The 14,456-nt window shown below is 46.3% G+C and overlaps 1 long non-coding RNA gene across 1 annotated transcript; it reads right to left on the bottom strand.

The window, feature by feature from the left end:
* Nucleotides 1–1,431: 1,431 nt before the first annotated feature.
* LOC120675486 lies at nucleotides 1,432–2,619 on the bottom strand. Its single transcript, XR_005675373.1, has 3 exons — nucleotides 2,268–2,619; nucleotides 2,078–2,155; nucleotides 1,432–1,667 (listed from the first exon to the last, which is right to left on the bottom strand). It is a non-coding gene; the product is annotated as an uncharacterized LOC120675486 (long non-coding RNA).
* Nucleotides 2,620–14,456: the final 11,837 nt, after the last annotated feature.

Raw genomic sequence — 14,456 nt, 5'->3', positions numbered from 1 at the left:
TATATCGAGCCAGCTCGAGCCGGCTCCATAACAAACCATGTTGAATCTCAAGCTTACAATAAAAATTGGCTTGAACCATATAACCACACATCCCTTGGCAGCTGGGCCCAACCCAATTATGAAACCCTAACCTTTGTACAAAGCAGTACACCACACCACCACCATCCACGATCCACAGTCTCCTTTCTCTTTCACCCTTTCCCCTTTCCCCTCCTCCCCATCCCGAGTTGCCGCCGGCTGCCCTGCCTCCGGCGTGGCGCCGCCCTGCCTGCGCAGCGCACGCTGGCCTGCGCGCGTGGCGCCACCCCTGCCAGCTGCTGCTGCCCGCCGCCTGCCTGCGCAGCGCAAGACGCCCTACGTTGCGCGCGCGGCACCACCTCCGCCAGGCCGCCGCCTTGTTCGCCCTGAGCACGCTGAACGCCGCCTGCACGCACGACAGACGACATCATTGTACTGTGCTTTTGTGATTTGGCTCGCGAGCCAAACGAGCTGACTCGAGCTTTTTAGCGAGCCGAGTCGAACTGATCTGCTAGCTCGTTTGTATAACGAGCCGAGCCGAGCCATAACGAGCCGAGCTAGCTCGAAATCGAGCCATATCTGTCACCGAGTGGCGATGCGTTTCAAAGCTTTCGCCTTTAAAGGCTCTGACGCCCACTACGGCCCATGAAGGCTGAGCACGCGACGCATCGTGCCGTTCGTGGAGCAGCGAGGCCCGTGCGCGTTGTCGGATCGGGAGAGAGATTAGCCCTCTGATCAGCGTGGGTTTCAGATTGCAGATTGGCTCGACTGCAACTGCAAACGCCAGGAGATATTGAAACCCCGAAGCTTTGGTCCTTGTTTAGATGTCTTTAAAATTTCAAAATTTTACAAGATTTTTCATAAATCTTTGAACACATGCATGAAGTATTAAATATAGTTAAATAAAATAACTAATTTACACAGATTGTTTATAATTTCCGAGACCAATCTTTAGAGTATAGTTAACTCTTGACGCACTACAAGAGATTTGACTATCCATGATGATCCATTATCGTCACAAAAAATATGGGTTTTCGTCATAGAAGCTTAATAGTGACATTTAGCCTGCGTCATGAGAATCGTCACAGAACGACCGTCACAAAATAGTATTGGTGACGTTCTTCACAAAATCGTCATAGAATGGAACTAGTTTGTGACGATTCACTTATCGTCATTAAAACATACTTTATGACAATTTCTATAACATAATGTAATGTATTTTATGACGATTACATTATCATCACTAAATTTATACATTCTATGACGATATTTTTTATCATCCAATATCACCAAAGCATCACAAATCCTCTGCATACATAGCTATTCTGTGACGAAAATATCTCCACATTGTCATAAAAGGTTATCCAAATACACGTAGATGACAAATGAAAACCATTCAAAAGAATAAATATATATATATTAGACAATCATCCTAGAATTCTTTTACTTATACAAGACCAGCACTTGGTCACAAGTATTCACCACCATATACAAATAAATATACACAAAAAAGACAGTGTGAACAAATGATCCTAAAGATGGTGGCCGCAATCATCGTTTGCCGTAGTTGATTCCAGTGTGCAGCTAACGCAAACATGGTTGACCACTGATGTTGACCATGTGAATGTCGACACTCTGCATGGTTTTCCCTGCTCACACAAACATGAATCAGTTGCCTGTTTAGATACGTGAAAAGACAAGAAACCACAATATAGCTGTAACATGGTTTCACAATCCACCGCTCCTTTGAAAAAAAAAGATATCTACTCTAATTAAGGACATGAAAAGCTGTATAGAAGTCACATAAATTGATTTTCAGATGAGATAAGCTTCAACTGAAGTAAATCAATGGAAGCCAATTGGCTTGACAGAACATCTAGCTTCACGACATGTCACATTAATGATGCCTTTTAACTAATATGTGAAATTTCTTTCAGTCATCAGAGAGGAGATTAAGGAAAAGCATCTATGAATTCCTAAGATTTGGGGCATCTCACGCACATATGGCATCTCAGTGAAAGAAGCAATAGAGATTTGGGGCGAATGGAGTGATTGTTACCTATAAGCTGCCGGCGGTGCTTGAATCGTGGACAAAGTCAAGGGCAGCTTGGATTGGACATGACCCGAACTCCAAATCCTGTCACAGGGAGAGAGCATATCGTGACTCATGAGCCAAGAAAGAAACTGGATCTAAATTAAAGATCGAAATTAGTTGCAATGGATTGGGGGGATTGGGAGAAGTTGAGCACCTGCTCGGCGGCGTTCCTTGCGCCCAATGTAGCCATCCGCCATGGCGTGCGAGTACTCCGGGAGCCCGGCCGTGTACCCATTCTTGCCGCTGCATATGGCCCCAGCAAGCAGTGTGCGCACCTCGCCGTAGTCCGCTCGCATGCTGTGCTGCGCAACAGGCTGAGGCTGGCGGTGATGGAGGCCAGAGCGACGAGGCAGGCAGAGGGCATCACCCCGCTGCGTGCGCCGGCGCAGCGGCGCTACGCATGGAACTTGGGGAATAGGCCAGGCGCTTGGTTCTTGGTGCTGGTGGTGTGTGGTGCTTGGTTCTTGGTACTGAGGAGGGAGAGAGAACAGACGAGGGAGAGACGAAGGGATAAGAATGGAACGTGTGGACAGGAGCGCTTGGATTCCAAATTTTGAAGGCCGCGCGCGCGCAGGAGATAGCGGGGTATTTTCAGTTCTGAAAGATGGAAGGTTGGCCGCCAAAACTTTCAAAATAAAAGTTTGGCCGCCAAAATTTTAGGTGCCGAATGTAGTATGTCTGGCCTTTTTATCTGAAAATAATATGGGACTCATATTTTGCCTAAGAATTTTGCTATTAAAAAATATTTGAACTAATAATCACCTTGTATCACAAAAATATTGAACTACTAACAAATTAAATGATTCTATCAAATAGACCTAGTGAAAAATACTAATAAAAAAATTGAACTAATAATCACCTTGGTGTGTTTGGATCTATGGGTTATTTTTTAGCCAAAAGGGAGCCAAACAGGAGGGCTATTTCATTTAAGGGCTATTTTCTTGAGTTAAACTTTAGCCCTCAAAATAACTCTCGGCTATTTCTCCGAACAAGGCCCTTGTATCAATGTAGCTTGCTAGTCAATATGATAACTATGAATGTACGCTGTCAGTTAACACTAAATGGGATTACCTCTTTCGTTTCATTTTTAAAACTTTTTTGGGACCTTAAAAAAGATGCATGCACCGTAACCATCCCTACCATCCTAGAGTAGCCGCTATTGCTCGTCGTTGCTCGCACACATATGAAAGAAGTGTCCTTTTGAAAATAGTATTATTGAGTAAAACTATTAATAGTCTTTTTTATATAAGCAAACATATGAAATAAGGTTTTGTTATATTTTAGTGTGAAGAAGTAATGTTAGCTCTTAATCATATTGAGAGGGAAGACTAGGACTTCAAAGGTGTACTCTCCCTAGAAGGCTAAATGAAGAATAAGTTTATGATGTTTGGTATTTAGTGACGAACCTACATTTATCATGAAACAAAAACGTCACTAACTATTTGATATTTGACGACAAATTTGTCATATCGTCATTGATTGTTGCATCTTTTGTGACGAAAATTCATGTTCGTCATTAAGGTACTCGTCTACCTTAGATTAGTGACGATATTGCTTAAATCGTCACAGAATGGCAGCTATTCTATGACATTTTCGTTTTTCGTCATTTAGATTTTCGTCACGGATACTCATATTTCTTGTAGTGACGGGACAATAATTATCAAATACAACGAAAGTGCTATAATATTTTACAGCCAAAATTTTATACATCTAAACATGGGCTTTGTTCGATTGCGGTTTGCAGATTGGGGCACAGTGACTCGTGCGCATAGAAATCTACTACTACTACCCGTTTCGAAGTCTCTGGTTTTTTACCGGGCGCGGCCTCCTGTCTGCCTTCACCAGTCTTGCGACCTCGATCTAAGATCAGCTTCTGTTAGAGCATGTACAAAAGTTTTTTTTAATATCACACAAAGATAACAATTTGTACAAAGACTTATCTATTAAGCTGTATGTAAACTGATGATCAGTTCATATCTAGAGACATAAAACATGATCAAACAAATTCGAACTTTGCGTGTCATTTTGTGGCCTGTTTGAGAGAAGGCACTGTTGCACTAACATTCTATTATATTTGGCGTCCATGTTGCCACCTCTGTCTCGTGGAGAATGGCACGGTAACACCTTGCCTCCGGACGGTCCGTTCTAGAGCGGCGGACGGTCCGCCCAAGTAACACCTAGATATTTTACCTCCTTCTGGGACTCGCCTGTCATATCCTCTTTTCTCCTCCTCACGACAACCAGAGACGAGCTCCGCTCGTCCGCTCGCCCCGCCGTCGCCCCCTTCTTTCGATCTCCCTCCTCCGGCCACCATACCTCGATTCCTTGCGTGAGCATCTTCCCCAGCACCTCCTCCACCTTTCCCAACCTCCAGCCAGCTCATTCCCGGCCGGAATCACCCCCGCCACCGCCGGTCACCATTGGAGCCCGCTTGAAACTTTGCTCCACCGTCGATCCGCTTCTCCGGTCATCCTCCGCCCGAACCGACGATAAGAATGGATTTGTGGTGAGTTACTTGTGCTCCCTAGCCTTTTTCCCCTCCTGTTGTGCGTCGTCGGCGCCGGTGATGCGAGCGGTGATGCCGGCACGGGTGCCTTACCAGGAGGTTTTTCCTCCTATAGCACCTAGACTGTCGGTGGATTAGATCCAGCCCAACAAACTCATTTGCTGTATTTTTTCTTTTTTTCTAAAAGAAATTAACTATATTTTTAGCCTCACAACTAGTTAAAAAAAATTGTTTGCATTGGACCACCCTAACATTAACATCTAGATTCGCCACTGTAGACTGTTCTAGGCAAAACTAGAGTACGCACACACGCGTGCGTGTTTAGTGATACTGTGCCTTTCCCAGAATTTAAACCCTCCATGCGTGCGGTGTGAGTGTGGTGTAGTGTGCGTCCTGTTGTTGTACCCTCTCCAAAAAAACAAAAAGCTAGATGCCCTTGCCGGCTCTTTGTGTACAAGCATGAGACTCATGAACCTGCTACGTGCGGGCCGCAGCGTGCAGCGCGCTGCCAGGTCAATGGCCGCCAGATCCTGCCTGCATGTCTAGGGCTAGCCGCTAGTACTCCGTAGAACGCTAGCCGCATGCACCACCGCAGACAACAGGTAAATAATCATTTCTTTTCGTCCAAGGCGACCGAGCCTATCCCCAAGATGACAACCACTGAGGCACTGTTCACTTCCAAAAAAAGTTTGCTACAGTAACTTTTCATCTCAAAATCGCAAATTGAACGGGGTCTAAAAGAACGGGGCCTAAAAACACCGGGACTGGAACCTGTTGGCTGTTGCTCTCTCTCCTCATTGTTCGACCTTCCTTGGGCTCCAAGAAGAAGCTGCTGCCATTCGAACCCCAGCCACTTGTGCTCCAAGACTCCCACGCAGAAACTCTACCTCCCGGCTGGTATGCCTTCTAGGGGGCGCTGGACAGCGCTCGCGGCAAACAGGTATTCCTTCTTCTACTGTTCTTCCTCCTCCCTCTTCCCTCCTCCTTTCTTCTTTCTTCTTCTGTCTCTGTTCTTCTCGTCGCCCCCGCCGCCGACTGCCTCCTTCGGCTCCGGCAGCCTCCGCCGCCGCCATCCCTAACCGAGCATGCCACCATCGCGCCGTCTTCTCCCGCTGCCCCCACCGCCGGCCCCAGTCCGGCTGGTGGCGCTCCCGCGCCCTCCGCCGGCCGAACCGCCGCCACCGCCGGGCCACCGCCACCCCAGGCCCCCTCCTCTATGGCCGGCGGCCATGGAGCCGCCCCAACCCCGACAACCCAAAAACATAAAGGCCGCCGTCTCCCGCCACCACCCCGACAGCTGGCGACCTCGCCGGCGCCCGCTCCGCCCACCTCCCACCCTCCTTGGTCGCCCCCTCCCCCCAAACCCTAGGTCGCTAGTGGCGGCGGCGGCGGGCCATGAAAATCGTGCCTTCTGCTGCCGGCGGCTACCGTTAGGAATAGTAGGTGTTGCAACTTGCAAGATGCCTAGGCCCACCTAAAGATGCCCCATAGGACAGGGCAGCAGTTCTTCACTTCTTCCCTTTTGTTGAGCAGGAAAGGAATCGCGGGATGCGTAACGATTTGGCTGACGGACCCGTCAGCACACATGGACCTTTTTGGAGGAGCGAGGCCGTGAGGCCCACGACCTACTTTGACCTAGTCCGGCCCATCCACAAGTATACTAAGGCTCCGTCCCAGAAAAGGCTTTGCAGAAAAATGCACGATATCACTAGTAGCCTGGTAGGGATTCAACGGGGGAAAATGTGTTGAGTTTCAAAAGCATTTTTTTTACTATGTGTATACCCATGCGTTGCACGGGTAAAATAATTTTTTATATAAGAAAAAATACATTATGTATCCTATACTAAAAATGATTTAACTTTTCAAGAAATGCTTCTCAAAGCTCATGAAGTCCATCGACTAACAGAAGCCAGAATCATATTCATGAATCTTTACTCCTAAAATTCATGTTTAGCTTGTGAATTAACTCTACACATAATCTCTTAACTCCTTTATTCAATTAATACCATTTTGATATGCTAGGAATTTTGGTTTATTCCTTGCCCATTGTAGGAATTCTGTCAGTTGCATACTGTGGTATAGTTCATTACTACATTACAGATTGCATAAAGACTGCATCCGAGAGACCGGATATCCGTCCTCTCATCAATATCAGCATGGTCTGGGTAGTCCAAAAAAATCAAGGGCACGATAAGGTGTAGAACAATGCTTTGCACGGTTGCACCCTGCAATATCTTTAGTCCATAATCGTAAATGTAGTAACAAGCAATTCATACAACTTTTTTGAGAAAATTTTTAGCTTATATAGTTGTAGTAAATAATCAGACATCTACCAATTATCCATTGGTTGCCATTAAGCTAAAAATAGTACAACAAGCAAGGCCTAAATAATCACATGGATAATGAGTTGATCATGGTGCCGTGACAACATATAACACAATCCACATGTGTCTGGTCAAATACGTCTACATGACATAATCACTGAAAAGCTTTCCACATTCCTTGATCACATCAAGCTGCCTCTCAACAAGCTCTTGTTCCATTAACACCGCAGCAGGCCACATCACGCAGAAACTCAAAAACCTCAGCACAATATAATGCAACCCGAGCTGATAAAATAGATCAAATTCATGGTTCAGAATTCAGATAAGCCTAGATACACACCAATCAGGTGGATGGCCAGCACTTATAAGATGAATTAGGTAGCAAACGATTGAACTCTAAAACATAGTAAGATTGCGGAAGCACCTAACCTAGCACCACGAACGAACACTATGACTATTCAAAGTTCAAAAGACTGACAGATGTTGAGCACCAACATCACAAAAGCAGCTGCATCGAACACCTGGCCACCAGAGCAGTGAAACTAAGCCCTCTCGCCGCGAATCCTCCTATCCAGCTGAATGTCCTTGGGCATGATCGTCCGCTTGGCGTGGATGGCGCACAGGTTGGTGTCCTCGAACAGACGCACCAGGTCCTGTTTGTTTCGGTGCGGTAATACTTAGCACACGATTCCCGAAAAAAAAATCTTCAATACATGGAGTACTAAACGAAGTTTATTTGCAAAAATTTTTCACGAACGGGTGTAACTTCTCACGACGAATCTAATGATAGTAATTAATCGATAATTGGCTACAGTGATGCTACAGTAACCATCCTCTAATCGTGCGGGCAAAGGCCTCATTAGGTTCATCTCGCGAAGTAGCGCAGGGTTGTGGAGTTAGTTTTGTAAATTGCCTTTATTTATTATCCCTAATTATTGGTCAAAATTTTTATGCTACTAATACTACTACAAACCAAACACGGCCCAAATATGCTTGTGCAGCCTCCTGCAGGGCAAGCACTGCATGGCTCTGGAAACGCAGATCAGTCTGCACAAATACACGGGAAGAGATTAAGGGAAGTTTTAGTTATACTTCAGAACCGTGGCACCACATGACTGATCACAATATCATATGGGTTAAATAGATCTATGCCATTATAATTATTTGAGTTCACTGATCTACCATTACAATTCATCATGTTGAAATCATGTCATTACAATTTTATAACTCCTCCAAATACACCACTACTTACTCATACGCTGTGTTTGTAAAAAAATTTTGGTCCCCGCGCGTCTGCAGCACCACCGCGCGCCGCGCCGCGTTCCGGCCAGCCCGCACGCCGCCTCGCTTGCCACGCGCGCCGCACCCTGCACCGGTGGCCCCGCCCCCGCGTTGCTGCAGCGTCGCCGCACGCTGCTCCGCCGGGAGAGATGTCGGCGGCCGTGGCGTGCGCCGAGAGGGCGACCAACGACATGCTCATCGTCCCGGACTGGGCGGCCAACATGGAGCTCTGCGACATCATCAACATGGATCTTGGGTCTGACCAAACTCTCTTTCTCTCTTTCTACCTTGTCTATGATTTGTTAGTTCTTTGATATTAATTACATATACTTAGGGCCAAGAATTGGCGCAAGCTCATGAATTGTGGGCCCGTGCACTGTTCATGCGGGTCCCACATACTATTCGCGTGGGACCCATGTGGGCCCATGTACTATTCAGACGGGGCCCACGTGGGACCCACATATTATTCAGTGGGACCCACGTGGAACCCATGTACTATTCGGGCGAGACCCACGTGGGGCCCACGATTCTATTAAGTTAGTCTCTTTATCTTAAAAAAATATTTTCCTTCCATTATTTGATAATACAAAATATATTTACCTACTTTCTACATACAAAAATAATAACTAAACTTTGTATACTACATTTACATGTGGTAGTTGTACTACTTCTTGAGTTTTGATTTCCCTCCGTAAACTCACAAAATATAATTAAACTGTTCATTCATTTCTAATATTATTTTTTCCCAACTAAAGTAATTAAACTATACCTACTGACACAAAAAAAATTCCTAAGGAAAAATTAGTTGTACCTCTATACTACAATGTCTGAGATTGGCGCGCTCTCAGACACAAAACTACTATGCCGCTTTACTGTAATTTTTAGATCTAACTCAAACATCGATACAATGTTGCTTCGAACATAGTAACGGATAATATCTTTCTATTAATATTTTAGGTCCACGTTTTGGTATAGGCGCGCATAGCGCGCCAACCTGACTAGTATACTATACTAAAGCTCCAAGAATCGGAGTGTTTCCGTGAGTCGCGGCCCCACGTGGGGCCCACACACTGTTTATGCGGGTCCCACATACTATTTAGGTGGGACCCACATGGGACCCACACGCTATTCAGGCGGGACCCACGTGGGACCCACGCGCTATTCAGGCGGGACCCACGTGGGACCCACGCGCTATTCAGACGGGACCCACGTGGGGCCCACGGTTCTTTTAAGTGAGCCTTTTTATCTTAAAAAAATTATTTTCCTTCCATTATTTGACAATACAAAATATATTTAACTACTTCCTACATATAAAAATAATAACTAAACTTTGTACACTACATTCACACGTGGTAGTTCTACTACTTTTTGGCTTTGGGTTTCCCTCCGTAAACTCACAAAATATACTTGAACTGTTCATTCATTTCTAATTTTTTTTCCCTACTAAAGTAATCAAACTATACCTACTGACACAAAAAAAATGAATTCCTAAGGAAAAATTGTCTGTACCTCTATACTAAAATGCTTGAGATTGGCGCGCTCTCAGACTCTAAACTACTATGCTGTTTAACTGTAATTTTTAGATTTAACTCAATACATCGATACGATATTGTTTCAAACATAGTAACGAATAATATCTTTCCATTAATATTTTAGGTCAATATTTTTTTTATAGGCGTGCGTAGCGCGCCAACCTGCCTAGTTTGTCACAAGATCCCACCTTTCCATGAGCCCGTGATGGAACACGCCCGGAGAACCCACCTTTGACCCCGCAAGAACTCGAATCGTTTCTCGAGCGCCTGCGCCCCGCCGCATCCTGGCCCGCCTACACGCCGTCTCGCCGGCCACACCTCCGCGCCTGCGCTCAACGGCCGGCCCGAACCGCCGCGCACAGACATGTGAGGATGGCCGCCCGAACTGGACCGCCAGACCGCGGCGGCCGCGGACGCGCAGGGCCGGGCTGGGAGGAGGACGGGTGGTGGATGCGCGCGTCGGGCAGAGCGGCCGGCGGCCATGACATGGAGAGACAGAGGAGGGGAAGAGATGAGATATAGGATGGGAGGAAGAAGATGAGGGCATTTTGGTCTAAAATTTTTCAGAAACACATCGAAGGAGTAAGTAATGGTATTCTTTAGAGAATTGTGAAATTATAATGGCATGGTTCCGATATGATGAATTGTAATAGTAGATCTGTGAACTCAAACAATTGTAGTGGTATAGATCCAATTAACCCTAATACGAATACAAATCTCGCGGGAGGGTCTGGGAGCGGCTCAGATCGCTCAAGAGGCTCAGGAGCCACCTGTGACCGTCGTAGGTTTAACCAAAGGAGGGGTGACTATGTAGACGAAAAAAACGTCACCTTAGTCTCTTTTTAGAGATAGAGATAGAGATAGTAGAGATAATAACAAGAAAGGAAGCCCCGCGCAAAAAAAAAACAAGAAAGGCCTTTTGACTCTTTTATTTTTATGTCGTTAACAATCTGCATCTCTTTAAATATCGATAAAACTCCCTTCATCTAAGAATAGGCACCTGAACTTTGAAGCTGAAAGAATCTTGATGATGGTTTGGTATGTACCTTGAGCGTCTGACAAGTGGCTCATCACTAGCAAGAAAATAAAAGAGTAAGCCAAACATCACAAAATGAGTTTGCTCCACTGGCAGATGCCGTATGGTGCATACATAAAGAAAAGGAGGCAACGACTACGCCACACACCGATTAAGTGCGAGTGCCGTGTACGTGTGTTGTAAGGTGGCACTCAGGATTCAGGAATGGCTACAATAAACTACCATTGCCGTGCGTCACGGGGAGGCAGCTATTGCCAATGCAAAATTTGCAGCCGCCAGAAAAGATCAAGACTAGACTAGTAAAAGATGCACGAATTTGATCGAACACGCTCTCCCTGTCTGTCACCTATTCAATTCTATTCAGTCGAGCCCAGTTCAAAGCAAGCAGGCGACAGGGAGTTTCACTTGGCATGGGCACGGGCTACCAAATGGAGCACCGGATCATCTCACCTCCATTTCCTTGAAATATAATGCAAGCTCAATGCAAGCTCTCCCGGCCCTCTGCCAGCCTAGTCATCTTCACCTATAAAAAGACCACCTGCATCAAGCTATTCTCCTCCCAAATCCGAAGGGCCTAATTTTATTCCATTTCATGGCTCCTACTTCTACTTCTGTCCCGGAGCAGCAGCCCTTCACCTTCACAAGTCCAGTCTCGTCAGAAACCCACGAGGACGCACTCGACTTCGACTACGAATCTTGGATCGAGCAATCCAAGATCGCCAACCACTGCTCCGATCTGTGGCCGGACGACGCCGAGGCACAGGCGATCAGCAGGCACCACCGGGAGATGATGCTACGAGCAGCGGACAGCCTGCCTCAAGAAGCCTATGAACTGTCCCTGCGAGACCTCAGCGAGCTGTCTCTGTCTGGTAGGCCCACAACCACGGACGAACCAGCATCGAGCAGCTCGTTGAGATTGAGCACGGCAAGGAGTCGTCCTTCGCCTTCCAGCACCAAGCCCTGGAGGAAGAAGACGCCCTCCATGGACGGGGCAAGCTTCATCATCAAGCTGTTCATGCCTTCGGCATCAAGAGCTGCTGCTGGTGGTGGCAGCAGGAGGAGGAAAAGCTTCTCCAATTCAACTGTGTCCCTGCGAGAAAACAGTGCGTCAGTAGTCAATGATAGTTCCATGGAGAATGCAGCTTCTGGCCGGACGAGAAGTGACCTTAGCCCTACACGCAGCCATAGCATGCCAAGGAAGAACCACCAAGATACTACCAACAGGTATCTGCAGATACTAGGAATTTCAAGATTCAAGAATGCCAGGTTTAGGCTGTAGTCACCTTCATGGAGACTAATAATTTCCCTTTTGCTAGTATGCTTCTTTGTTCATCTCTTAAGACCGTGAACAATGCAAACTTGCAGGAAATCAATGGGCTGCTATCCATTCTTCAATCCCATCAAGTACAGACTGAAAAGGGAAGCCGGTGGCCGCTTGGGCATATAGATTGCTGATGGAGGCTGGAGATCAAGCGTTAGGGAGTGGTGTCTGCACATAACCTTAATGATCTTATTACATACTACTTAGGAGTTATTCTGTTCCAAGTTGCAAATAGCGCAAAAGGCTGCAAGATACGTGGATCGGATAGTGGTGCATGAATAAGGCACGCGTGTGTTCCCAACTTGAGATATGCCTGGTTTCCACGAACTTGGCCCGTCAAACAAATAGATGTCGTATACTATTCTCCAGGGAATTAAACAAGTGAATCAGATAAATAAGTGACAGCTATCCTATGTATCTTTTTTCTTAAAAAATAAAGGTCACAATCTACAATACACAGTCTAGTTAGCAAAAAAAAAACCTTTAACCAATCAGCTACTAGATGCGCACTCCTTCCCTCCAAAAAACAAATCATTTTAGAATTCAATATTTGTCCTAAAAAACAAGTCATCTTGCCCTATTTATAAAGTGCATGTAGATGCAAGAATCAATTATTGTTAAATATGGGCAATAAGTAGAGATAAACATGGTCACTTTACCTTTTTAGTTAATTTATCCTAAAATTTTTAGGATGACCTTTTTTTTGGGGGATGGACGGATGTTGGCGTTTCTTATGCCCGATAGAATAGATATTCTGCAAGCGCATAGAATCATTGTTGTAGCACTTCACCTTGGAGTATTCCAGGATATCGTATTTTTCCTCAGGAAGCACTATGGTAAAGAGTATCGTAAATTGAATGATAACCGTACTAGCTTATTCGTCCGGCTAATTAGACAGGGATAAGCCTGGTAGATAAGTGAGATAAATGGTCAGGCAATAACCGAGTGACACACGGAGGTTCAACTCCTTAGAGAGGTAGCAGCTGTGAGGACAACGAGCGAGATAAGACATCTGATACAATTTTGAACTATCGAGCTAACCTCTCTAGATCAGACTAAACACCTAACTAGTTCTCGGGAAAGCAGAGCTTTCTTCGGCGGCTGGAAGAGGAATGACTTCAGAAAGGGATGAGAAGGGAGTCTAACGGCAACCTGCACTACTGCTATGAAAACACCCGAACGTGGTGGACTATAAAAGACGGATAGGGCTGTCACCACCTACCGACTACCACAACGGTTCCGTGGGGTGGAACACACTTTCTAGCTAACACTAAGACCAGATACCACGTCTGCACTTGGTGTTAGGATTTCTCTCGAGGCCTTCGAGAGAAATCCCCTTCAACCTAGAGCGCTAACTTGAGATACTCTAGTTCGGGCAAAAAAACCTGTAAGATAAGATCCCGACCACTAAGAAAGATAATTTAGTCTAAGCTAAAGGAAAACTTCCGCGCACGAGCTGGACACTCAGACTCGAGTAAATAAAAGACAGCGGAAAGAAAAGCTGACTCAGAAAAGTAGAGAAGATAACTTATACTGATAATGTCAAAAGAAGGATACAAGAGCTATACCAGACTTCCGACGACTCCGGAGTCCCGAGCAAGCTCGACTCGACTCTAACTTCCAAGCTACTAACCTACTCTAGAAAGTACAAGTGAAGAGAGAAGAGTTCCAATTGTGTGTGTTGAAGTGATGGGTGGTGCTTCTATTTATAACCTTTCAGGGTCGGTTCTTAGCAGTTAATCCCCGTAGCGTCAGTTGTAAGCAGGTAAGGTCGGTGTGCTTGTCTTCCACGCGAAGCCGGGGCGTGAGAGACTGCAAGGTGGGGCCGGCGGGCCTCCCCTAGGCCGGCCGGCCTGGGGGTGCGGCCATCTGGCCACCGCCTTTGCACGGACGTCCTGGATTGCTTTCTGAGGTTGGTATTCGTTGCGTTGCCCGAACGCTGACAGTTGTAGGCCGGCCGGCCTCCCTCTGGCCCAACTCGGCCCTCCGTTGCGCCGACGTCCCCTCTGCGTTCTAGTGATCTTGCCACGGTGGTGGATCGCTGCCCTGGACCCAAGTTGGTATTGAGTTGTGGGCCCTTTGTTCTTTGTGCAAGCCTTCCGATCCATCCGATCAAACCGAGACCCAATCCTCAATTCAGGGCATTATGATCGTGTCACATTGCCTCTGGTTCAAGTCGGGGCCCTGTCTTCAGGGGTGCTAGGCCGGCCGGCCTGGGGGTGGCTGGTCGGCCTGGGTTTTCGCTCAATTTTGCCCATTTTGGTGTATGTTTACCTGAAATCAAAACTCATCCAAAACTTGTGAAACTCGTTAGAAATAAATAAAATATAAATGGAATATAGT

Source organism: Panicum virgatum, chromosome 5N, assembly GCF_016808335.1.
Source record: "Panicum virgatum strain AP13 chromosome 5N, P.virgatum_v5, whole genome shotgun sequence".
Taxonomy (NCBI): Eukaryota; Viridiplantae; Streptophyta; class Magnoliopsida; order Poales; family Poaceae; genus Panicum; species Panicum virgatum.
The sequence above is the reverse complement of the archived record's forward strand: the minus strand, read 5'-3'. Positions and strand labels throughout refer to the sequence as shown.